Genomic DNA, 25,733 nt, shown 5'->3' with positions numbered 1-25,733 from the left:
GATCGTGGTTAAAAATTGTCTCTGAATTCTGACAAATGATGTGAACCCAAGGTGAACACTTGTGGTCTAAGTGAGCTACCGTTTCAGAACCACGTTCAAAACAGAATGAGAGTTATATAGAAGAGTGCCAGCTCCAGAGGTGTGGAGGTGCTTCTTGGCTCTTAAGAGAAATACCTCATTAAAATAAGAGTAATGGAGAATAATGGAAGCTTAGTGCTTTAGAGAAGCCAAGTATTCAGTTCAGCTGAGGCCAAGACTTCCTAATATTTACGGTGCAAAAGAGTCACTTAGAGATCTTGTTCAAATGGAGATTCTGATTCATGAGGCCTGGGGGTCTTAGAGAGACCTAGGACTGTATTTCTAACAAGGTCTTCAGGGCGACTGTTGCTGCTGGTCTGAGGACCACGTCTGGAATGAGAGGGGTCTAGGTAGGAGAGCTTCTTTTTTTGTTGTTGTTGTTGTTTGTTGTTGTTGTTGTTGTTATTTCTTGGGCCGCACCCACGGCATATGGAGTTTCCCAGGTTAGGGGTCGAATCGGAGTTGTAGCCACCGGCCTACGCCAGAGCCACAGCAACGCGGGATCCGAGCCGCGTCTGCAACCTACACCACAGCTCACGGCAACGCCGGATCGTTAACCCACTGAGCAAGGGCAGGGACCGAACCCGCAACCTCATGGTTCCTAGTCGGATTCGTTAACCACTGGGCCACGACAGGAACTCCAGGAGAGCTTCTTAAGGCCTTACTCCTCTGTAGTCTGGTGAACATCTCTGCTTAGCTGATCAACAAACGTGTCTGCAGGATGGATGGTGGGACCGTGTAAAGGCAGGTGGTGACGCTAAGACAAATGTATTTGTTTTTGCTCTGTTGGTGGGTCTCCTGGGAGGCTAGGCTTACAGGAGCCTGAAGAGTGTCTACTATTCTCGAATTTTCTATGGGTAGAAAAAGAATCAATGGTTGGAGGCAAAAGGGAATTTTCTATTCACAATAAGAAATCACTTTCTAAGAATAGTGGCTTTGAAACTCTGAATGGGTTGAGTCATGAATTCTGTCACTGGGAATGTTCCAGCATAGGTAAGACAACTATTTGGGGCTTATTACAATCAACTGGGGAACATTTAAGATTTCTTCTAACCCTAAAAGCCTATGGGAATAAAGGGTGAAGCAGATGGAGGTTGGTAAGGCATAGAGGACAACTAGTTTAGACTTTATAACCCTTCAGGCAATGGTTTAAATTCTGGCAAGTTCTTTATCCAAGCTTCAGTTTGCTTCCCTGGGGGGAAAAAATGGCAGTAACAATGCCTATTTTCCAGTGTTTTTTTTTTTTTCTTCCTCCAATTACTCAATGAATTTTGCTACATTTATAGCGGTACAATGATCATCGCAACCCAATTTTATAGCATTTCCATCCCAACCCCCAGCACATCCCCACAGTGTTGATGTGAGAATTAAGTGCAACTTTTAAAAAATGAAAGTGGGGAGTTCCCGTCGTGGCGCAGTGGTTAACGAACCCGACTAGGAACCATGAGGTTGCGGGTTCGGTCCCTGCGCTTGCTCAGTGGGTTAAGGATCCGGCGTTGCCGTGAGTTGTGGTGTAGGTTGCAGACGCGGCTCGGATCCCGCGTTGCTGTGGCTCTGGCGTAGGCTGGTGGCTACAACTCCGATTCGACCCCTAGCCTGGGGACCTCCATATGCCGCGAGAGCGGCCCAAGAAAATGGCAAAAAGACAAAAAAAAGAAAGAAAGAAAGAAAGTGGTACATACTATAGGAGACATTCCATAAACTGCTGCTTCTCTAACAGAGTGATGTGCTGGTGAATGTTTAACAACGGGCTCCCCTGCTGCCGCCCAAACCCTGGTTGTAATTTCCATGGAGGAAAACAGTCTAAATATTCTTCTTATGGTCAATTTCAAGCTGGTGATGGTTTAACAGCCTGCTTGTAAAATTCCTGAAAGTTTACCAGTTGGCTCTGCGAGCTACTGAAATGAGTCAGCTATAGCACAGGGCTCTCCTTCTTGCCTTCGCTCTGACCCTTTGTGACACTCAAGGATAAAAGAGCATCCCTTTTCATCTGTTCTTACCGCGTTACATAAAACAGACTCGCGTTTTAATAACCTCAGCCCCTCATGTTGGATGAACAAGAAGCACGAGGAGAAGGGCTTGCATTGGAGATTTGATCTGATCCTGCACGTATGCTGATCTGATTCTCAAGAAACTGGCGTAAAGTGGATGAGACATCAGTCCTAGAATGAACGCAGGTACAGCTCTGCTCCCAGGGGGAAAAAAAAGGGTTGAAAGATCTATCAAACAGTAGGAAAACTGAGACTGAAAAACCAACCAAATAGTGGGCAGGTGTACTGAAACAGATGGCTTTTTTTTGGAGTGGATGCCTCTGAAAATGTTCAATGTTTAAAATACTCACGTGTTTCTTAGATTAAAATGCTATATTCATGAACATAATTATTCAATAGTTCTTTGTTAAACGAATTTTGAATTTTAAAACCTTATTCTTCCAAATTAGCCATTAAACATATGAGCATTTCTATTTGAGTTTAATTCCATTACCTGACAAGTGTTCGTTCTTCATAATAATGATGAAAGTGTGATTAGATCATTAAGTTCAAGGCATCAGAACAATTTCTAAATGATACATCTCTTCATGCATTTGTATTAAGACACGACCTAATGCAAGACCAGGAATCAAGTACATTTCAATCTTTGTTAAAAGAATGACAATCTCTGGCCAGGTTGATGCCAAGTTGTGTGAATAGTTTCATTCTGTCATTTATAAAATAACCTAGTAATGGTTAGTGGAAGAATTGGACAAGTTCACTGTTTAACACAGCCAAAAAAACCAAACAGGAGTTCCCGTTGTGGCGCACTGGGTTGTGAACCCGACTAGTACCCATGAGGATGCGGGTTCAATCCCTGGCCTCACTCAGTGGGTTAAGGATCTGGCACTGCTGCGAGCTGTGTTGTAAGTTGCAGTCGTGGCTCAGATCTGGCATTGCTGTGGCTGTGGCTGTGGCGCAGGCCTGCACCTGCAGCTCCGATTCGACCCCTAGCTTGGGAACTTCATAGGCTGCAGATGCTACCCTAAAAAGCAAAAACAAGAACAAACAAAAACCAACGAACAATCCCATAGTGAAAAACAGTTCTCACCTGGCTTTAGCATTTCAGCTTTTTTGATTAGTGATCCTACTTTTAGGTGAAATAGCACATACAGTTATCAAGTCCCTCAGATCAGTTTATTCAGAAGTTGGTTAGAAGTTGCTGAATTTTTTTTGCCCAGTTTCTCATCATATGCAACTAATGATGTCTCTGTGAATTATATTTCAGGGGAGACACTTTGGGGTTATTTATGAATTAAAACTCTTTGAAGATAATAGCTGAAATTCAATAGTTGAAAGAAATTAATAATGAGTGGTAGCATTACTGCTTTAGATGTTCACGGGAGCCTTCAAAAAACAAATATGTAAGTTCGATTGAGTTTCTTTTCTCCTGAAATTCTATGTGCCGATAAAAAGAGGGGCATTCATGAGTAGAGGCAGTCACAAATCGAGTCCTCTTCTTTTTGATCTGGGTCCCATTTTGTCTTTGTGATCTGCACCCTTTGTGGTGTTGGAAATTGAGGTAACTTTTTATTGTAATATCCAAGTAGGTTCTTGTCACTTGGGGTTTACAAGAAAAACAAAAGGATTAGTCAAGAAGAATTGAATTCATGTTCTGGGATGAACCACACGGAACTCGAGACGTTCTTAAGAGCTAAATTATGTACAAATACTTGAAGAAAATGATACATAATTCATGGCGTAATTACCTCGCAAATCGTGGGTTAACTAAAAACCTCTCTTCCCGTCGAGTGGTTAATGATGCAGCTCTTAGACAGAACTGGTTACTGTCCATCTTTTGTCTTCCTGGTTCTGTTTTCAGTTTGCAGTGTCTACTTTTGAATTGACCTCAGTCGACAACCAGAGCAGCCTGTGTCCCAGGGGCGATGACAGGTCCCCCTGTTCTATGTCAGCATCCAGCCTCCACCAAGAAGAACGGTTTGCAGATTCATGTTCTGCGGTTACTTATAAAGTCACAGATCCCGATGCTGATGATCCAGGGGAGTCCACGACTTGAGGCTGCTTTGGCGGATGTGCAGAACCGGAAGGACCTCTCTCATAAGGAACCTGCCCCCAGTCCATTGACTGTGCAACTTGATGAAATAGGCCCTTGGTTTCTAGCCAGTAAGGGATTTGAGGTCACCCACTGATGGCTCTGCGAACTGAAGGGGATTCCTGAAACTGGGTGTTGACACTTGATGACAGGCTGGTGAGCATCATGGGGACACGGTTTCAAGATTATCGAAGCTTGCAGAATTTGGCTAAATAATATCCTTGGTCCATGCCCCCCCCCCCCCGCCCCCCAGCTTCACACTGGTTTGCACACACCATCTTCTGCCTTGTTTGCAATGATTAAAGTTTAGTCTTAAGGAGTTCCCATGGTCGCTCAGGAGGTTAAGGAGCCAACGTAGCGTCTCTGTAAGGATGCGGGTTTGGGTTTGATCCCTGGCCCTGCTCGGTGGGTTAAGGATCCAGCAGGTCACAGATGCGGCTAGAATCCGGTGTTGCCATGGCTGTAGGGCAGGCTCCAGTTCCTGGCCCGGGAACTTCCACGTGCCACAGGTGTGGCTGTAAAAAAGATTAAACAAACAAAAACTCCCAAAACTTCAGTCTTAAGATTCTGAAACTCTTTGCTATAGCCTCAAAAGTTAATAAACTCCATTTCCACTGCTCTGTTATTCTACTCTTATTCCTGTTGCGTAAGACTATGCAGATCAGTGAAGAGATGTGAATCTCGTGCCCCCTTGAATGCCAAAGCGTTCCAAGAGTGATTGCAAGCGGGCTCTCAGGATGCCTCCGAGCTGTGTACTCGAAGGCCGCAAATCCATCTCATCTTCAAGCTTCCTGACAAGCGTCTTGCAAAATGATGTTAGGTCTCAGGGCTTTGTTGTTCCCTTGTTTCGTATATAGAGTAAGGGTCGGTCCTTTTGTTGGTTTATGGCTGCTGTGCCAGTACAAAGCGCCACACACACACACATTTGCACACACACAAAAGCCACACAAACATTACCTGGGCTGGTTCTGTAAATGCGATTGACGGCATGTACATAGAATTGCAACTCCGCTGTGTGTTACTCCTGCACCTCCTCCTCACATCTTGATTTATCACAACAAAAGGTATCCTGTTGTTTACCTATTCACGATCTTGTGATAACCCATAATGGAAAAGAATTTGAAGAGGAATATATTTTTATGTATGTATATACATATATATGTATATACATACATAAAACTGCATCACTTTGCTGTACACCTGAAACTAACAACATTGTAAATCAACCAGACTTCAGTTTTAAAAAAGGAGGGGAGTTCCCTAGTGGCCTAGTGGTTAAGGATCCGGCATCATCACTGTGGCCTGGGTTGGATCCCTGGCCCGGGACTTCTGAATGCCATGGGTGTGGCCAAAAAAAAGGTACCTTGCATCATACTTGAGGATGCGCTTCCTGGGTCTTGCCCGGCACTGCCCCGTGTCCTGTAGCTGAGCTGTTCCTGAAGGCTCATATTGCAATTGCCAGCAGCTCGTTTTAACTCAGATGCTGTGCTTCGCTGTGATACCTAATGACGTCAATATTGAAACGTCATGTAACGGGCTCTTTTTTTTGCCAGAGTGAGTTTAAGACTGAGTCAGCATCACCCAGGACGTCCTCTGCCGAGACGAAGGTGGGGCCTTGTTACCAAAGGGACATAGAGGGAAGGATCAAGGAGAGCCTCAGCCCTGGATGTTCAAACCTGAAGTGTTTCCCCAAACACCTGTAAGCCTCGTAGTCGGGCTGTTCATTTGAGAATAGAATCCCAGATTCACTGCTTTCCACGTTGGCCGTATTAACAACTTGGCTTGGAGGCCGTGATTGATAGAGTCTCAGGCTGTTTAGAAAAACCAGGAAGGCTTTTCTGGAGATAAGAGGAGGGCAGGATGGAGGAGAAGGGCAGGAAAGGCCTCTTCCCTCCTGCAGGGGGAGGGGGAGGAGGGGGAAGGGGAGGCTACCCCCCAGAGGTGGCTCCCAAATTCCCCCTCCTGGCTTTGGCCTGGGGTGATGCATCGAAAAATACCAATAAACCCTGTTATCCCTAAGGACCCCACTGCCCATGTATTCATTTGTTTTTATGCTTCTAATTAACAGTGGGTCCTGTAGGTGCCTCATAATGCTTTTTGACAACAATAAACTCATGTTTAAGGACTGTATTTAAGCAGAAAGCTAATTAGGACCATTTTACAACACACTAACCATGATACGGTTTTAGGCAGTTTTCCAAAAATAGATGAAGAAGGTTCTGTCTCTCTCTCTCTTTTTAGGGCCGCACCTGTGGCCTATGGAGATTCCCAGGCTAGAGGTTGAATCAGAGCTGTAGCTGAGGCCACAGCCACAGCAATGCTGGATCCGAGCTTCATCTGTGACCTACACCACAGCTCGCAGCAACGCCTGATCCTTAACCCACTGAGCGAGGCCAGGGATCCAACCAGAATCCTCATGGACGCTGTGTTGGGTTCTTAACCTGCTGAGCCACAGCAGGAACTCCTTTTCTCTCTCTTGGCAACTCAACGTTGGCCTTATTTATCCTGTAAGCAGCTGCCCTCTCTGAAAGAAATTTTAGCTCCAAATGGAGAGTGGGGTCAATTCTGCAAGTGCTTGTGATAAAGCTGCAGGGCCCTGGCAGGACTCCGGATTAAGCCCAGACAAACGATGAGAGCTTTATGGACGTTCCAGCGGTAGCTTGGGGAGCCCGCAGGGGCGTGGAGGCCCTGGCCGTCATGGGGAGGCAGGCAGAGGAACTGTCCCCAAGGCTGTCCTCATGTGGAAGGGCCCTGAGAGCTCTGGTTAAAGAGATGCGGGCACTGCCAGAGACCCCCAGTCCTGAACTTTACTCGGGCCCCGCAGTCCTGGGAAACAGCAAAGGTTAAGGATCTTCCATCCGTTGTGTTCTGGGAACTGCTTCCTGTCAGGAACTGCCCTTCCCGATGGGACTAGATAAGGCCCCGATGCCTCTTTGTCTGCCCAGGACACGGCCAGACGCAGGTCCCCTGCTCCCTTTCTCTGCCTCATAAATGATGAGCTGAATTGCTTATTCCCACGGATCCACCAGAATAAAATCCGTGCTCATCAAACTTTGGAGAAACTTCTTTCCTGCCCCGGGCGCCTGAACTTTGTCCACCCTCAGCCTGAGCCAGCGGACGGCCCCTCCTGAGAACTGGCTGGCCCCCCGTAGAACGTTCTCAGATCTCCTGTCCAATCCACCCCCCACCCTGATCCCCCCACATCTGGGTCTTCCTAGCCTTGATGAGCCCTTTCTAGAAAAAAGGGAAACCTTCTCTTGGCCTAACTCAAGACGCCTGCATGTCTCAGCAGGACATTCTCTGTGTGGCAATGGCTCCCTGATCCTTTCCACCAAGGCTTTTTGAATACAATCTCTCTTTACTAAAGCCAGGTTTTTTTGTTTTGTTTTTTTTAAATTTTGGTAAGACACAGCATCAAAACAGGAAGGAAGCAGCAGCCTGACCTCTTATTCTTGCTCTACAATTTCCCACCAGTGCCTCCCAGGGCTGGCAGCCAAGGCCTGGCCTTTCGGGAAGGTTGAGCCGGGCCTCCCAGAGGAGGGGGTGGGGCTGACGTAGCTCTCCTTACCCTGCAGTGGGTTGGGGAGCTGCTGTTGTCCTGGGCTCTTTGTTTTTGTCCTCCTGAAAGGCCTCCGAGTGTACACGTTCTGTTTCCACACTCCTAGTGCATCTAGAGATGTCTTTCACAATTTTAATATTCAGAAACCATTGTTGTTTGACGTATATTATTTCTGATTTGTATATTGCATATATATATATATAATCTCTAGACATATAATTTCGTAACAACAATGGCTTTATAGAAGATATATAGGTTGCCAACTGTCTCTTTTATGCTTGGCACTATATCTTGGGTGTCATTCTGTGTTGGCATATTTAATTATCCTTTATATTGATAAAAATTCAAAGAGTTCCTATTTTTTCTCACCATTCAAAACCATGTTGCAAAGAGTGTCCTTTTTTTTTTTTTTGGTATATTTTCATGAGTTTTTCAGCTGGATGAATTCTTAGAAGTGGAATTGTTAAAGAATGGAAACAATAAACATCGAATAGATATTGCAATCTTTCCTTCCAAAGAAATTAGCAAATTTTTGCAGTCCCCGTCGTAACATATAACAGAACTTGTTTTCCCATATTCTTGCCAACACCGGGAGTTATTAATCTTTTAACGCTTGCCAATTTGATAGTTGAAAAATGATATCTCATTGTTATTTGAATTTAATTATTTGTGAGTTTGATTAGGTTTTCAAATGATTAACGGCCACTTATTTTGTCCTCTGTGAAATAACCTTTTATCTCTCTCAAAAATAGATCAGGCCTCTTTTCTCTGTTGACTCATAAGATGGTTTCACATTGTCAAGAAAATTAGTGGCCGTCAGACGTGTTGTAAATATTTTTCGGTTTCTCCTTTCACTTTTTAACATGGGTTTTTCTGACTCAGAGTTAATTTCCGTCTTTAGATATGTGTATACAAATTACCTATCTTGGACTTTAGAGGCTTTGCCGTGGTCTTAGAAAACTTGCTTGGCCAAAGGTAAAAAAACATTTTGATGTTTTTCTTCCATTTTCTTAATGTTTTACCTTCAAGTGTTTGTTCCATCTGGAGTTGATTTTAGTTGTAAGAAAGTGAGGTAAAAAATGCAGATTTATTCGTTGATTTTTCAAATGGCCGGTGAGCTCTGCCAAAATTGTAAGCAGTCAATGTGTCTCCTCCCATTCACCTGCCAGCCTTCTTTATCCTGTGCTGTTTCCTGTATCCACCCACGTAGATGCTTTGGTCTAGGCTCTATTTTCCACCACCACTGTTGCTCTGGCCTACCATTTTAATTACTATTCGGAATTCTGCTATGCTTTTTGTTCCTCCGAGTTTTCCTGTTTAAAAGCATATCCTTCTACATAAACTTTGGAATAATTTTGTTAAATTCTAAAGAACCCCATTATTTTAGAGATTGGATTATGAGCTTCATCCCAATATTAACTAGTGGCACTCCATCTGTACAGTATTGTGCCTTCCTGTGCATAAACAAATTATAGCTTTTATGTATTAACTCAGGAGAATTGCATTATGTGTTCTCTACATCCTGGGACTTCCTTATTGCACCAGACGGGGACTCTTTACCGAGTATTCAGACATGGCAGCAGAACTGAATTTGACTTGAGGATTTTGCTCCTGCTACTGTGTAATACTGTCCTTGCATGAGGCGGTTCCAAGACGACGTGGGAATGTTGACAGTCCTCGTGCGTGGCTCCCTGCCTGCTTTGACATCTATTTTGCTTTGCCCGTGCGTGGTCCCTGCGTGCGCTACGTGCCAAATCAAACAGAACTCCTGGCGCAGGTCCAGTCGCACTGTCATCCCTGCCTATCGGAAAACGGGCATTTCTCTCCATCCTTTCTCCCGCCTCCCAAAGGGAGATCTCTGCGAGACAAGAGGTTCCCTGGGCAGCACCTGCATCGTGTCAATCCGACAGATGAGCTAAGGTCTTCCGAACATGGGCCAGAAGGGGAAAGAAGGTGAAAGTACACGAAAGGAGAGTCAGCTGGGCTTTCCCCAGCAACTCAGGACTTCGATGTCCCGGCGAAACGTGGGTTTGTAACTCTGCTCACGTGGTGTGAACTACGAGGACGTCAGACACATGAACATTCAAATGCAAGAGTGGATTTGCCTTCCAGCTTCAATTACATTTTGAATTATTCACTGTCTTTAAATATTTCCACAACTTCACTCCACTTCCAGCTCCCTTCATTCCCAGTTCCCTACCTATAATTCTATTTCATGCACAGATTAAAATATGTGCTCTTTCTTAGGAAAAAAAAAAAAAAAGCACACAAAAAACGTTGGCTTAAAAAAGGGTGAGTGTATAATTTTTCTTTTCAAGCTGCTTCTAAATTTCTACTGGCTCACTCTTGGACCTGCATGCCAAGCACTTACCAGAATATCGACACTGCACAATCATGTGCCATTAAAAAAGGAAATGAATTCGAAAATTCATTATAAATTAGACATATTCTGTTCTGTCTTCCTTTAGTGCATGGTGACATAACAGTTCATCTGCTCTTGCTAGGTTATTAAATTCCAAGCCAAAATATCTTGTGATGGGGGAAAAAAAGCTCCTACTAAATATGACAGATCACTTGAAGGGGTTTCCATACTTCCCTGAGCCACAATTTTCATTTCATGCCAATATCTTTCTTTGCCAAAATACACTCTGATTGTGGCAGTAAATTTGGATAACTTATGTTATAATTTTTGGAGGAGAGGAAATTCACAAAAAATACAGTTTACAAATTAAGGATGACTGGAATCCACAATATAAAAAAAAAATCAGAAAGCCTACAAATGCCATTTTTCATATCACTCGGGTATAATTGGTGCTGGAAGGGTTAGCTTCTCATATTTTATCCCCATGACATCATTTGCAGTTCACCAGCTTCCATATAATTTAATAAGTGTCAAACAAGAAAGATGTTTTAAAAATAAAGGTGAAAAGGATGGTTTTTAAATTTTGTGCATCATTAACAAATAATCTAGACCATGTTCTGATATTAATGCCTGTATTTTGGTGTATATGGTACCATTTCTCTGAAGGTGTTTTCAGTAGTATTGTTTCTCCTTAAAATAGCTACAGCTGCCTCTTAAAAATGAGGCCTTTACAGACCTAAATTTTAAAATTATGATTAATTTCAAGCATTAGGAAAGAGATAAGATCACAGTAAACTCCTGTAAATGGAGTACTTGTTTCCTAATGCTGCAGCTGACAAATCATCACAAACATGGGCATTCTTTTACAGTTCTGGAGCTCAGAAGTCTCAAACCTGGGTGTTGCAGGAAACTCCAGGAAAGCATTTGTTCCTAGGCTCTTTCAGTTTTTGGTGACGGCTGGTACTCCTTGGCTTGTGGCCACATCCCTCCAGTCTTCAAGATCAGCATCTTCCAATCTCTCTCTTCATCTTCACCCTGCTCTTTCTTCTGTGAGTGACGAATATCCCTTTGCCTCCCTTTCATAAGGAGACACGTGATTGCATCAAGTGCTGACCTGGATCATGCAGGATAATCTCCCCAGGTCAAGACCTTTAACCTAATCTCATCATCAAGATCCCCCCCCCCCCCCGCCCCCGCGTGCCTTAGTCTGGCATATAAGGTGACATGGAATGTGGATATCCGTTTTGAGGGGCCAGCCATTTTTGAGGCTATCACCATGTACAACCTACATTGAATTTTTTGTCCCATTGTTTCTGCTGTAGATGTCAAGCTGTCGACGGTGTGACATTTACCCCTGAACACTGCAGGCTGCATCACAGAGAAACAAAGTGGACCTACAGAGTCGCACTTCCATGGCCTAACCAAAACTGACGTCAATTCCTTAATAGCTTCCAACATCTCGTCCATACCCGTCTTTGCCTAATTCACCTTCAGAATGTCTTTTCCAGTCTCACCATGGAGGTTTGCGTATCCCGCATCGTATGAACCCCTCCACCCCTTGTCTTTCCCCTTGACGTTGTTATGTTGAGAAGTCTTGTGTTTTCCTGTAGAGTATTTGGCCTCCTGGTCTTGTGCAGCTGATTCCTCATGGGGATGATGAACTTGTTCCTGCATCCACTCTATGGCCTATGAACTGAAATTTAGGTTTAAAATCTTAATTGCATTTAGATGAAATATCTTTGGCAAGTGTTTCTCACAGGTGATATGGGGACCTTCCCCGAGTCACATGGGAGACACATCAAAACAGCCGTCTCAGCATGAGCTAAGTGATGACTACGTGGGATTTGTTTGACTGTCTTTAACTGCATTGTAGTCTCTTCCCAATCTGGAGTCTAATGAAGCGTTCCTTATTGTCATCCTCTTCTGATGAAACGACAATCATTCATTTGACTTTAAAGATTAGTTTTATTCTTTCTTTCCTTTTTTTTGGTCTTTTGTCTTTTTAGGGCTACATCTGAGGCATATGGAAGTTCCCAGGCTAGGGGTCCAATCGGAGCTATAGCTGCCGGCCTACACCACAGCCACAGCAATGCGGGATGTGGGATCCGAGCTGTGTCTGCGACCTATACCACAGCTCACGGCAACACCAGATCCTTAACCCACTGAGCAAGGCCAGGGATTGAATCCGCATCCTTATGGATGCTAGTTGGGTTTGTGAACCACTGAGCCATGATGGGAACTCCTTATTCTTTCTTCTGATTACAACAGTGGTCAATCATAGTTACAAATGTCCAGAGAGAGAAAAGAGCTTAAAGTGTCCATGTGATCCCATTATCTTAGATGCTAACATTCCTTAACTGCTGTGTGTGTGTGTGTGTGTGTGTGCGCGTGCACGCGCTTGTGAACATCTGTCCCTTAACATGTGTGCTTACATCCTTGAAACCTTTTGACTCCCAGGTAACTCTGACCTTGAACCTTGTGGATTTGTTCTTCAATATTGCTGTGCTTCAGCATATAAATGATACTTGATGATTCTTACAAGGAGATTTTCCTTGACGAGGCATATAGGGATTTATTAACATTAAAAACCACTCAGCTTTTTTTCTGGGCTCAAGAATCTCTTTGGGGGTGTTGTCTCCTCCCTTTGTGCGGGTTTGAAGGGATTCGGGGTCCCATTAATGCAGAATAATGAAAACCACTGGGGGAGGCCGTCGCTAATCATGCTTGAAGCAGGAGGCGAACAGGCCAGAATAAATGATTCACAAGGAAGTGACATTTGAGATTGCGTTTAAAGCAAAAGAAACATTTCGCCATACTTTACATGGGAGAAAGGATGCAAAGACGTTTTAGAAAATATTAGGTACAAAGACGGAGGTTTTTATTTGTTTGTTCTTTACAACATTCTAAATTTATTTTTAAACTGAAGTATAGTTGGGGAGCTCTCAGCAGGTTAAGAACCTGGTGTCGTTTCCGTGAGGATGTGGGGTCCATCCTCAGCTGCAAGCTGAGGCATGGGGTCTGGTGTTGCTGGGGCTGGGGTGTAGACTGGCAACTGCAACTCTGATTAGCCCCCCTGCCTGGGAACTTCCATAAGCTGTAGGTGAGTCCCTTAAAACCATATATATATAATATATATACATATATATATTTTGTGTATATATATATATATATTTGGTTTAGAATGCTGTACCAAATTCTGGTGTACAGAAAAGTGATTCTTTTTCAGATTATTTTCAATTATAGTATTGAGCAGAATTCCCTGTGCTATACAGAAAATCCTTGTTGTTTATCTATTTTATATGTAGTGGTGTGTATGTATTAATCCCAAGTTCCTAATTTATTCCTCTCATCCTCCAAATTTGTTTTCTATGTCTGCGAATTTATTTCTGTTTTGCATGTAAGTTCATTTGTATCATTTTTCAGATTCCACATAGACGTGATAGCGTATGAGATTTGTCTTCTCAGCTTTAACCTCACTCGGTATAATAGTCTCTAGGTCCATCCATGTTGCGGACAATGACATTACTTTATCTTTTTTTTTTGTGGATAATATTCCATTTCATATACATACCCATCTTAGAGAAAATAAAAATCAAAACTACAATGAGGTATCACCTCACACTGGTCAGAATGGCCATATCCTCAAAAAGCCTACAAACAATACATGCTGCAGAGGGTGTGGGGAAAAGGGAACCCTCCTGCACTGTTGGCGGAAATGTAAATTGGTACAGCCACTAACACCAGAGAACTGGGATCTAGCAGTCCCACTCTTGGGCATATATCTCAGAAGAAACTCTAATTCGAAAGATGCATGCACCCAATATGCATAACAGTGTGACTTACAGTTGCCAAGACAAGGAAGAAAGCTAAAAGTCCACTGGCAGATGAACAGGTAAAGAAGATGTCATATGTTCTTTTAAAATGTTTTTATTATAGGAATTCCCATTGTGGCTTAGCCATGAATCTGACTAGTATCCATGAGGTTCCATCCCTGACCTCACTCACTCACTGGTTAAGGATCCAGGATCGCAGACACAGCTCATACCTGGCATTGCTGTGGCTGTGGCATAGGCTGGCAGCTGCAGCTCCAATTCGACCCCTAGCCTGGGAACCTCCATTGCCGCGGGCGAGGCCCTAAAAGCCAAAAAAAAAAAAAAAAAGTTGTTATTATAGAAAACTCTAAAAAGAAGACAATAGTCTGCTAACCGCAGTGTCTGTCTTCCAATTTCATCAGTTGTCTCCTCTCGAACAATCCGTTTTCATATATACTCCTGTCCAGTGCTAACTCTTCTCATATGTTTTAGAGCCCAATCCCAGATACTAGACCACATCACCATTAAATATTCAAAACGTTTCTCTAAAAGGTAAGGACTTAAAAACAAAAGCGAAAACAAAATACCACTGCTCAGCTAAAGCAAACGAAAAGCAAACACAAATTTTTTGCTGTCATCAGATATCTAAGAGTTTCTATTTTTCTCAGATGTGCCAATTTTTAGGTTTTGAGAATTTAAATCAGCATCCCAATAAAGTCTATCCATTGAGATTAGTTGATATGTCTTCCATTCTCTTTTTTTTAAACTGAGGAATAATTTATATACAATTGAGCCGCACCAATGTTAAAAGGGAAATTGGATGAGGTTTTTGCACATTCTTTCCACCTTCCTAACCAACACTCAATCGACAGAGAATTTCCCACCCCTGAAATTTTGTTCATGTTTCTTCCCCATCAGTGTCCACCTTCATGGGCAACCATTGGAGCAAAGGGGGAAAAGAAATGCCATTTTTAATTACAGACAAGAGGTAAATAATTGTAATAAATCAAATCAACAATGTCCTTACAATAACACTGGAGAAATATCTTTAGCCACCCCAAAGACACGGATTGCCAACCCAGGCTAGTAATGACAACAATAAAAGTTGCCGAAGAAATGAATACTTGCATTTTCTATATTCTAGTTATTTACTTAATACCCATATAAAGTTGTTAAAATACTGTTTAGCACCATTAAGCATTTCATTTGACCTTTCAGCACATGTAAGTTGAACGGCTATTTAGAATGCAGCAAAATCGCGCCAATAAGAAATGCTTCTAAAACTTTTAAGAGTCGGGCACACCAATGTGCTTCGGTTAGGGTTACATGCAATGACAATGCACTAGAGGTTAAAGGTGAATAATTTAATGATTCACCCCAGTCCACACTAGAAACCGAATTTTTTTCAGATTTATTTTGCCCTCCCATTCTCTCTCCCCTCTCCTACTTAGATGTAGACTAGATATCAGACTGAAAGATTCTTTTCACTTTCCTTCCCAATGTTTTGGCAACAAATACAACCATCTCCCAATAAACTCAATTACTAACACGAGATACTTTTCTCAGGGTTATGATCGTGTTCAGCAATAGGACCAAAGAGTAGGTCAACTTCCAACTATTTAGCAATTTGATCATATTTCTGTGGGGATTTGCCGTCTTATAGAATGGGGGCTGTGTTAGAGAGATGTGTCATTTTGAATACCAGATAGGGCCAGGGATGGAAAAGGATATCAGAAGCGCGTGCCCTGTCTACACTAGCACACAGTCACCTGGCTTTCGAAATTCTCTTTCTAAAATGCAGCGGTCCAGGAAAGGGTTAACCCTATTAGTCATTTGCATCTTAAAATATTCTTCTCCTAAGAAGACTGCTTTTCTCCAAAATTTGCCTGGGAACAAAGGCAGTTGGTTGAGGGGAGGGTCTTGCCAAGAATTTTAGAGTGACTTGGAGTTTCTTGGAGGAGAGAGACTGGCCTGTGAGCTATATTGCGTTGGCCTCTCCTCAGCCAGATAGAAATAGAAAGCTCCTGAATATGGAGAAGCAGCAAAGAACTGACATAGTGGGGGTGGAATCCATTTTGGCCCAGGATCTTTATTCTTTCTGAAAAATCACATTTTGTGTCACTTTTATTTGAGACAGACCAAACATCTGAATAATTGAATGCATGCTGGAGTTTCCATTGATATGTTTGGCTGTTTGGCGTTTCCCATTGTTCAGAAATCTCTATAGAAAGCAAGCAAATAAAATATTTGATTCCTACTCTGCAGGAATTTCTGTTATGCTGAAAAACTGAACTTGAGGAATGTGTAGAGAGGTTGAACAAATTCAACAATTTTTGGTTTAGTTCCTTTTATGTACTGGCCCTGTTTTAGACCTGAGTGGATCTTGGCAAATAAAGCAGATAAAAATTCTTACCTGTGTGGATCTCCAATTCTAGTGCCTGAAGACAGACTATAAATACAATAAGTAGGTAAAGGGCATGGTGTGTTAGAAACTATTTCTAAATATATGCTATTTCTACAGAGTATGTTAGGAATTATTAAGTGCTGTTCAAGGAAGAGCAGAGGGAGGGTAACAAGAACATGAGGTGTGGTGTGTTGTTAAACAGGAGAGATGGGGAGCTCACTGAGAAAGTGTCGTCTCAGCTAATGCTTGAAGGAGGTGGAGGAATGGGTTACGCAGATTTGGGGAGAAACAGTGACTCCAGGCAAAGGGGACAGGTGACAAGACAGCGCTGAGCTAGAATCAAGCCTGACCATTTTAGGAATAACGCGTTGACTGATGCAGGGGAGTGGGTGAATGGGGGAAGAATTAAAGAGAGGTGGTAGACAGGTGACGGGGGACCAGCTTGGGGAGAGTCTTACAGGTCATGAAAGAAAATTTGATGTCCAGTCTGAATCACGTTGGATGATTTTAAGCAGAGGAGTTACATGGTCTGATGTGTTTTAACAGGATGTTCCTGGCAGCCATATGGAGAACAGACTGTGAAGAGACTGAGGTTGCAAGAAGCGAGTCCTTTGTTGGGGGGTGGGCATTGCAAGGGACCCATTGGAGGCTGTGCTAGCCAAGGACCGTAGCAATGAAGGGAAGGAGCAGATGTACCCTTTGGAGGTACTTTGAGGGGGAAGCCAACAGACTTTCACTTTGGATTGGATTCAGGTAGGAGAGGAATTGCCTTGTCAAGCACGATGCCGAGGAAGATGGCGGGATGGAGTGTCCATGACCTGGGAAGGAAGGAAAACAGTGGGCGGAGGGTTTGGAGGTCAAGGTCAATATCAAATTTGTTTTTGTTCTTAATCATACACGTGGGAAATCATTTGGAAACCATCTCATGAGGACTAAGGTGAGGGAAAACCTTGCCCTGTTTGGACACGCAGACGTATCTTGTCAAGGTTTGGTGCCATCATGGGCTTCGTTTTGCTGTGTTGTGGAAGCACAAGGTCTTTTAAGTGGGGGGCTCTCTGACGGAGGCCAGAGAGGGATAGGTCCGTATGGTAGGTTGGAGAAATATTTATGATTCTTGGATTTATTTATCCCAAGAAAGCATGAAAACATATGGAATTGAAGGTTATTCATCTAGTGCTACTAATTTGGGAACTGAAAACATAAGTTTTAGTATTTCAACACTATGCATTTTTTATCCCCATGAGGTCACAGAAATCTTTGGAGTTCTATAATATCTGATAGGGTTTTTTTTTTTTAATTCTACATTTATTTCTGTTTACAACACCTCAGAGCCCTGATTTTCTGCCCAATTCCTATAAATTTTCCCATTTTTCATTTTTTTCTGCCATCTTCCATCTCCTCCTACTTCATGACTTCTAATCTCCTCTTCGTCCCTTGGGAAAATTATATACACAGCCATATCTAGGTCTTTGAAAAAAAGGTAGGTTAAATTGAATAGGCACCATTACATCTAACCCATGAAATGAATAGAGGTTATTTGGGGTTTATATATGCTTATCGTTTTTATTTTTGTGTGATTAAATTCCATTCAAAAATCAGAGAAACAAATGTCTAAACTAGACATTTAGATAAATCTCTAATTGTGAAACTTCCACATTCCAAAGTCTACTTGGGCCATGGTGCTGGATGAGGCAAAGAAGCTCAACCTTGAAGAGAAAGCTTGTGTGTGTGTGTGTGTGTGTGTGTGTGTGTGTGTAGTAGTAGTAGTAGTAGTAGTAGTAGTAGTAGTAGTAGTAGTAGTAGTAGTTGTTACAGCTGCCATAGCAAATACCAGACTAAAGACAGAGTGGGTTCAACAATAAACATTTATTTGCTCACAATTCTGGAGGCTAGGTGTCTGAGATCAAGGTGTCAGCAGGGTTGGTTTCTTCTAAGACTTCTTGCCTTAGCTTGCAGAAGGCCAGCTTCTCCTTATGTTTCCACCTGGTCTTTTCTGTCTAAGTCTGCGTCCTAACCTCTTTTCACAAGGACACAAGTCCTACTGGACTAGGGCCACCCCTATGACCTCAGTTTACCTTAATTACTTCCTTAGAGGCCCCCAAAGAGTGACATTCTGAGGTACTGGGGTTCGGACTTCACATATGAATTTGGGGAGGAACCAAATTCAGTCCAAGCATGGGGAAAAGGCTTGAAACATTTTACCTGCAGCAAAAAAAAAAGAACCTTCTGAAATAAAGCCTGATGGACTGGGCTGGTCAGGACAGTTCCCAAACCCTCAAACCTTCTTAACCTGAGACTCAGAAACCAGCAAGTTGGGAGTTCCCATTGTAGTTCAGTGGGTTAAGAATCTGACTAGTATCCATGAAGATGTGGGTTTGATCCCTGGCCTCACTTAGTGGGTTAGGATCTGGCATTGCTGTGAGCTGTGGTGTAGGTCACAGAAGCAATTCGGATCCCTTATTGCTGTGGCCGTGGTGTAGGCAGGCAGCTGCAGCTCCAATTCAACCTCTAGCTGGGAACTTCTGTGTGTGGCAGATGTGGCCCTAAAAAGGGGAAAAATAAAAAAGAAGCCAGCAGCAAATCAGGTCATTTCAGTTTATTCTTGAGGAACTTATACTGAGTTTGGATATCAGAAATTATAAACAAATATCATTAATAAATCAAATGAAGGCATTGTTGACTCTCTGTTCATGATAAAAAGATTCTTATCAGGGAAAAACTTGTTGGCAGCTTGGCACTATAGGTAAATACTTCTTGCCTCATTACTCCCTTTCATATCGTCAGTGTTTTCACTTTCCCATGATTCAAGTAATTTGAGACTTTTAGGGTATAATGACACAGTTTTAAGGAAAGAGAAGTATTTTCTAAAATAATAATGGTAAGAAGAATAACATTTTTCACATCCCTCCAGCTCTCTTTAATGTCAAGTTTAATTTTAAAAAACGTGCTAGAACTTCTCATATCTGCTTCTCCTTCACCAGTTATGATATGTTGTCCTGGTTGAAGGACGTGAAGAAAACTCAGCCTCACCCAGAGGTGTGGTGGGAATGGTCCTTTGTGCTCACTCTACCTGCACATTACACCAGACTCAGACTCAACAGCAGGTCGTTCTGCTCATCACCTGCAGATTAGTTACCATGGCGAATCCGCAACTGTATCCATGAACTTCTGAGAAGGTACATGAACATCGGATGGTCTATCTTGCACTGAATGGCTCTTTTACCCATTTTTAGAGTAAAAGTCGTCTTCCAAGCAAAAAAGTACTGCCTAGTTGAGTCCTTTTCTTTGAGACAACCATTGTACTTGGGTCTGCCACACAAGGGCTTCCCTTTTTGTTGCAGAGAATGGTAAAAAAAAGACAAGTAATCCAAAGTTGAGATTTAGAAAGTTAATAGTTTATACTGCTCCATCAAGGAAATCTTAAATCAAATCAGTGCTTTTCTTTCCCTGTGAGGGCACGGTGGGGTGGTGAATAGTATGTCTGCTGGCACCACTGGGTCCCCGTACGTGGTTCAGGCTGAGGTGATCGCAGCTTAACCCGTTGTTGCTGTGGGTCCATCTGTGCAAATGTCAACTCAGTGGAGAAGGGAAATATCTTAATATCATTGTGAAAATGGTTTTCATCTCCTCATCCCTTGAAAGTTGTCCATGGACCAAACCGACTTATTTACTGTGGATTGAGGAAACGGTCCTAAGTTTGGGGACATATACTACGTGACTGAATTCTCAGAGCAAAGCCATGTCTTCTGCTTTTATGAGTTCATAGGAATCTGAGGCACAGAGAGGGTGAGTCACCTGTGCAAGATTACACAGCTATAACTGGTGCAGCTGGGATGGGAGCCAGCCTGTCTGGCTCCAGAGTATGTGCTTTAAGCTACTAAACTGGCTGCAGCTGCCTATTGCTTAGCCCACATTACCTAATATTTAACTACGTTTCATTATGGTGATATATTTTTTCCTTCACCACTGTTGTTTAGAATGACACCTCTTTTCAAAGAAATGAGAAAGGTGGTTTTGCAGGTAGCTCTTAAGCTGTATTTAGGTTTTATAACCACAACTGCTAAGTTTTGCATTTTTAAAAGTTAACCACGCTCTTTGTATTAATATATTTAGCGAGAACATGTGCTGAACCATTTGCTCTGTGGTACAACTACTTTTTGAATATATTTACAAACAGAGTCACACAAACCCGTGAAGAAAATTTGAAACTGATGCCACACCATACTGTAGAATTCCTTCCTTTACTGAGAATGAACGCTTCTCACTAGGATGTGGAACAAGAATTAAGGAAATAAGGATGCGGGTGAAAAGGCTCTGGAACAGATCGTCCTCTCAGCAGTTGGTGGGATGGACATCTTAGCAGCCAGGGTGACAGGCTGGACACACAGTCTCTTAATTACACACGTCTGTCTTTTTAAGGCTTAAAGTGTCTTTTTCTCTTTTTTCCTTGTTAGTGGACAGTTCCTGAAATCAAAGCACTCAAGCCCAGATCAGGCGTCTGAGGGGTGCTTCCTCCTTAAACCCGGGAGGGAGGGAGGCGGCCGCAGAATTTGGGGTGCTTCCTCCGAGGTGCTCCAGGGAGGTGCCAGCTAATCCATCAGCTCAGAAGCCCTAACGCTTCACCGAGGGGCTTGGCTCCTGGGGCGCCCGTGAGGACTGCATGCGAGAGGCTTAGGCGGCCGGGGCTCTGGGGAATAACTGCGGCCAGTCCCTGGCAGAGGACCCCGCCGTCGGCGCCTTGGGGAAGCTCTCTTGCGTGTTGACGGCCTTGGGCTGAGAGAGGCCCGCGCTCCGAGGCTGCAGCTTATCCCTTTAAGGCCCCCGCAGTCCTGCTGCCGGGCAGCTCAGGGTTTCCCGGTCCCCAGGCGGCAGCTTTCCCGCAGGTGCGGGAGGCGTGGGTTGGGGGTGGCTTGCGTCCCCAGCCCTCCTGCTGTGTGTTTCCTTCGCAGCCTCTGACTGCTGCCCTTGTGACCTCTACGGCCACCCGGCCACCCGCAGCCAGCAGCTCCTGGGCTCCCGGCTGCGTGGTGCAGGCTGCCGATTGGGGGTTGGGATTCTTTTTTTTGTCTTTTTGCCATTTCTTGGGCCGCTCTCGCGGCATATGGAGGTTCCCAGGCTAGGGGTCGAATCGGAGCTGTAGCCACCGGCCTACGCCAGAGCCACAGCAACATGGGATCCGAGCCGCGTCTGCAACCTACACCACAGCTCACGGCAACGCCGGATCGTTAACCCACTGAGCAAGGGCAGGGACCGAACCCGCAACCTCATGGTTCCTAGTCGGATTCATTAACCACTGCGCCACGACGGGAACTCCGGGGGTCGGGATTCTGATGCTGACGCGGGCTCAGCTTTTGTCCTGTCCAGGTCTCTCACGTGTCCGTCCCGTCTTGCCGCGGTCCAGACGCTGATGTGACACTTAGCCACATACAGTGTGTCAGACTTTCCGCTAAAAAGCCCGAAGGAGTGATTCCAGGGATTCTCGTGTCAGTAATGCGGCTTTTGGTAGGGACAGAAAACGCTTTTCCTCTTTGCGTTTGTCCTGAGATAAGGTATTTCAAGATGCGGCCTCCATCCGGTGCGCGCGCGCGCACACACACACACACACACACACACACACACTTGCGCTCACACCCAAGTGCACGCAGCCACTTGTTCTGTCCTTACCATTAATTGCAACTCATCACACCCAATAGGATTCTAACTGGTGACCCCACGTAGGTCCCTACAGCTCCCCTTTCCCTACTAAAGGGAAACGTAAAGTCAAAGACGTAAAATAGGAAAAGAGAAGAAACGCTGGCGGACAAGATTTTTATTACCGCCCTATGCGAAACACAAGAGCGGACCTTGTATTGAAAAGTCGATGGGTCTTAGCTTCATTGAATCAGGGATCGTTTCCGTCTCTTTTTTTCCTCTCTGTGACACAAATTCATTTTTGAATTTTATGGGATGTCAGGCTTCCTCGGGTGGTGTGAGAAAGAGCGAGAAGGTTTTGAGTAAAAGGTTGCAGGCCGTGATTGACACAGCGCGGTGAGGGCATGGCTGTCCTGACAAGCCGTAAATCCGGCGGTGACTTACAGTGTACAGGTGCTTCTTCGGGAGGCTCCGACCGGATAACGCGTGAACTCAGTCTATACGTCAACCGCGGGAGCTCGCACATGGCTCTGGAGTGGGTGCAGAAGCAGCTCTGTGAGGAGGGGTGTGTGTGGCTGTGACAATGAATTATGGCAGCCGATGGACGAGGGGATTATGGACAGAGCTTGGACAGAGCCTTCCAATCCAGATTCCACTTCCTGGCCCTGGTGGATTAAGTGGGAAAAGAAAAAAAAAAAAAAAAAAAAGAAAGGCTTGAATTTCCATTGAGAAGTCGGTCACATCTTCATAAATAAACCTTGACAACAAAGGTGCCTGAAAATATATGCGCTTCAGATTTAAGGAATGTAAATCACCAGTGCGACGTCTCTGAGTGAACTGCAGTTTTTCTTTTTGTGAATAAGAACTGATTTCCTTTTATTTGCATGTTAAATTCAGGTATTTCTTTCCTCCTCGGGACTTGAAATGAAAGTGGGTTTCAGATGAAAGGAAGAGGGGAAAAGAAACTTCCTTAATAGTATTAATCCACAAATAGTGATAGGCACTTATTTTGTTTTCGCCATTCATGGAGAATCTAGGCAAAATTCCCTGCCCCTTCCCCACCCAAGTACTTATTTGTGTTGGTTATTTCTCTCATTCCTTTGAAGTTTGAATTGGAACCTTTACAGATATTTCCTACTTCTCGGCTTCTGCTCTTGTTCAGTTTTAAATTAATCTTATGTTACAGCTGGAAACTTATCATTATTTCTTTGTGATTGTCTTTTTACAATTGTTCTTTTCCTGGAATCGCATCGAGTGGCCTTTATAATAAGCAAAGGAGAGATGTGTTATTGCGGAAATATTCCAAGGCATCATGATATTAGATGAATTCTCCTTCTTGTTCCTGGAGAGATATGTAGTACAATATTTGTTCCTGAAAATATATATGTCCCCTTATGATAAGTTAACAAATAACGTACGTGAAACTAATATTTTGGTTTTTTCCTAAATGAAAGGACAGATCACAATACATTTGTATTTGGTTTGCTTCTAAAAAGTTCACAAAATGCAAGAAAATAACTAACAAATTAAGCACGTTTCCACTATTAAATAACAAAGAGTCAGGAAAAGATGATAATGCTGTCAATATAACAGAAAAAGTCATTTGCATGTTGCTGAATATTTGCACAAGTTTAGAATGAAATCAAAGGAAAAGAATAAAATAAATGATACATGGTAAGGTAAAAATCAAACTATTGGAAATATCCTTAGTAATTTTTATTTCTCCCTTGGATTTTTGCATTAAGAAAATAAAATGTGGCTCATAAATTTATTTGCTCTGTCTGTATGCACTATGCTTGATATAAAATAAGTCTGGAAAATAATGAAGAATATTCGAAATGAAAATTTTAATATATCAGGAAACATCATTTATGAGGTTAGTTTTATCACTATTCTCTGAGCATTTATTAAAGAATATCTTTTGTTTTAATTTGCCCAAGACAAAGCAGTTTAGAGACATTTACAAAGATGAGGAAGGAGCTTCAATTAACCTTCATCGCTGAAATATTTTATGTGCATGAATTACAATATAACAGGGTAATTACTTTGTACATTTTGTGAAGAAATTCTAATAAAGAAAGAAATTGATTTATACATAATGAAATTCAAGCTCTTCATTTCATTTCTTATCACATTTTTTATTATTTAAGTGGTTGTAAACTCTTATTTGGAGACCAATGCAAAAAGTTTCCAACTTACATATCATGTTGAAGAAATTCCATTATTGTCATTTACTGTAGGGTAAATTAATAGCTTACCTACTGTTGCAAAATGCATTCTGAAAAGTCATTCTGTGTGCGACTGGCCTTGAACTTCATTTTATTTCCTAGAGAAATTAGATATAAGGCTCTAAAGTTGATTCGAACATGACTCATTCTAAACATTATTTTATCCCAAGGAAGATGTTTTCCGGACTCTTCCACTGAATAAATCTGAATCTTTAATCTACTGTTTCAAACAATAATCCTTGGGTTACTTGTAGTTTCATAGGAAATAGATATTTCTTTCTGAAAGTATGTGAGTGCTTTGAGGAGTACTTCAAAGTTTGAAAACCTCACAAGTTGTTTTGAACTTAGGAAAAATAGGACTTATCTCCAACAGTTAAATTTACTCGTGCGTTTTCTTTCCTTTTCTCAAGCTCAGTGAAGAGCCAATTAATGTCAGTTGTGTTGGTTGTATTGGCAAAATGGTTCCTTGTCTTTTGGGAGCTGGTGCGAAATGAAAGGAGGTTTGTGCATCTTGCTCTCTGCGCAAAGGCTGGTTTCCACCTCCACCCCCACAAGCTTCAAGAAAGGTGTGAAGACAGGGGATACTGTTTATAGCAGATCCTTCAGAGCAAGCAGGGGAGGCTGAAAATAGCAGCTGGAAAAAAATTGTGACAGGTTTCCCTTAATGAAACATATTTAAAAATAACATTTCCTCATCAGATTTTTATCCTACACCTATTAATTAAGGCAGAAGAACTTTTCTTTGTGTTTATTTAACGCTAGCAAATCACATCATGCGTGTGCTCACACACACTTATATTTTGCATCTAAAAGATACAAGCTATTTTAATAATTTAATAATGATAATATAGTTTTTCATCAAAGCTTCTGTTTTCCAGAGACTATCCTGCACCCTATGCAGTTAAGACATACAGTGGCAAGTATTAACATCGCTGAAAAAGGAGGATTTTTTTCCCTTCTAGTTTTCATTGGGCAATTGGGCATCGTAAGAGTAGAGTCTTAATGGGAGAGTCTAAATATAATGCTTGGAGGAACACTGTGTCTGTCTAAGGTTTTTCCACACTATCTCTTCCAATTTGCACAATTAAGAATTTGCATGGACTGGAAGCAAGAGAACGAGAGGCAATGAGACGTAAGTAATTGCTCCTCGACAGCAAACCAAACCAGCTGGGTGTTGATAGAACTGCTGAAGTCGCTGTAGGGACGGCATGTCCGCAGAGGGTTTGAGGTTGGCGTTCTCTTCTCCTACGTGGTTCCACTGGCCGGCTCTTCCACACACCTCCTTCTTGCTACATTCGCCCGTGTGTTTGGGTGTGACCTCACTTCTATTCACAGCAGCGTTTGACGGCGCTGATCCTCCCTCTCTCAAGGCACCCCTCCCTGGCTGGTCCCTTGGATGCAGAGATTCCGCGTTGCTTCTTCCCTCCCGGGCGCTCCTGGTCAGTCAACTCCGTTCATTCCTCTTCCACTGTACTTCTCTCGAATGCTGGGAGTTATCTGGTAGCTTTTCTGAAGTTCCATTCACCAACTCTCCTTTCCTCCTAGACAATTTATTGGCTTCAATGAGAGTCTATAT

Source organism: Phacochoerus africanus, chromosome 13 (assembly GCF_016906955.1).
Source record: "Phacochoerus africanus isolate WHEZ1 chromosome 13, ROS_Pafr_v1, whole genome shotgun sequence".
Taxonomy (NCBI): Eukaryota; Metazoa; Chordata; class Mammalia; order Artiodactyla; family Suidae; genus Phacochoerus; species Phacochoerus africanus.
This window is presented reverse-complemented; position numbering follows the sequence as displayed.